This window comes from Schistocerca gregaria, unplaced genomic scaffold (assembly GCF_023897955.1).
Source record: "Schistocerca gregaria isolate iqSchGreg1 unplaced genomic scaffold, iqSchGreg1.2 ptg000428l, whole genome shotgun sequence".
NCBI classification, from domain to species: Eukaryota; Metazoa; Arthropoda; class Insecta; order Orthoptera; family Acrididae; genus Schistocerca; species Schistocerca gregaria.
In genome coordinates this window covers 865297-867216 of record NW_026061855.1, presented here as the reverse complement: position 1 = coordinate 867216, position 1920 = coordinate 865297, and positions in this window count along the sequence as shown.

Sequence of the window (1920 nt, the reverse complement as noted above, 5' to 3'; positions counted from 1 at the left end):
ATGTAGCCGCCAGATGAGTGTAGTGAACTCCTGACCTATTCAGCGGAACCCGAAACCCCACCAACCTATGGCGCAAGTCAAGGAATCTGCAGCCAATACGGTCGCCAAACCGTCTGAGCCTCTGATTCAGACCCTCCACCCGGCTCTGCACCAAAGGTCCGCAGTCGTTTCTGTCAACGATGCTGCTGATGGTGAGCTCTGCCTTCATCTCGTAAGCAAGACCGGCAGCCTTCACCAAATCAGATAGCCGCTGGAATCCAGAGAGAATTTCCTCAGATCCAAAGCGACACACGTCATTAGTGCCGACATGTGCCACCACCTGCAGCTGGCTGCACCCTGTGCTCTTCATGGCATCCGGAAGGACCCTTTCCACATCAGGAATGACTCCTCCCGGAATGCACACGGAGTGCACACTGGATTTCTTCCCCTCCTTAGCCGCCGTATCCCTAAGGGGCCCCATTACGCGCCTAACATTGGAGCTCCCAACTACCAGTAAGCCCACCCTCTGCGATTGCCCGGACCTTGAAGGCTGACAATGATCCTCTGAAATAGGGCAGGCAGCTGCATCTGGCTCAGCCAGAGACAGTGCCTGAAACCGGTTTGTCAGACACACCGGGGAGGCTTTCTGATCAGCCTCCGGGGACGCCTTTCGCTGCCTGCCAGGCCTTGGAACGACCTCCCAATCAACCACAGGCGAGGGCTCAGCCCCACTGCGGGCGGCAACCGGGGCAACCACAGCGGCAGACCAATAACTTAGGTTATCTGAACATGAGAGAAACTACAGATTAAGAAAGAAAGGTTAAACCTTTGCTAATTATCTGATAACAGAAAACTAATCGCTCAAATTACGTTGATTGTAAGATTTTACATTCTGTAAAGAATATCAAAAGGATGATCCACCTGGAAATACTTGAAATGAAGAAACATATGACTCAGAATGCCATGTTAGTATTAAATGACAAAACTCAGTTTCCTTGGGTCTCTGAGTGGAGGACCATCCTGCAGGTGATGTGCTGTTCATTAGGTAGGTTTGTTGCAGATACTGCTCACCTCTCCAGAGGCATATTTTGTAGTGCTGTTGTACAAACACAGTAGCTTTGATTGGAAGCATCAAAATATCGCTATGACATCACACAATCTGACGATGTATTTGGTATTTATGTATCACAGTGTGGTATTTGTTATACATAGAATATCTTTGGTTAGAAATTCTTTGTTATGTATTAGACGAGACGTCACTATTTCTACCAATTTCTTCATTTCTAACACTATGACGTAACACACACACTAGTAATGGAGTGGTGGCTTAGCAGTGATCCGTAAATCGTAACCACGCTGGACTGTGATTGGCAGATAGAGTCACAATGGCGACGTGACGCCGGGAAAAGTGTGGTGGAAAATACGTAAAATTGTGGAAAATCTGGTAGCAATAAGAAAAAGAAAGAAAAATACGTAAAACTGAGGAATACACAAAAAAATATGAAAATGGGTGAAAACTACAAAAAATATGGAATAATGAGAGTACTTCCTGTATGCGGCATCCGCTGGTGCCTCTAATTATATAATACTGGTATTAACAAATATAACTCAAGTGACATGACTTAATGTAATTCGTTACAAACAAATAGCCATTGGCTGATGCCCCCCCCCCCCCCCCCCCCCCACGTGCTTTACAGCTCTGGAGTAGCCCCTCGCACTCAAGTGTCCCAGTTATAAAAGAGGGGAGGAGGTAATGCTTGATCCTCACTGCTTAGAGGGGAGAGTAAGTGAGCCGGTTGTCGTCACCTTTGTCACATGACAAAGTTGCCTCGATGACTACTCTGGGGACTTTAATCAATTCTCACTGGTTCTCGGGGAATAGGGAGGGGGGGGGGAGTTTACCAAGCATTCCCAAGTTGGTGACCTGACACCTAATGTAAG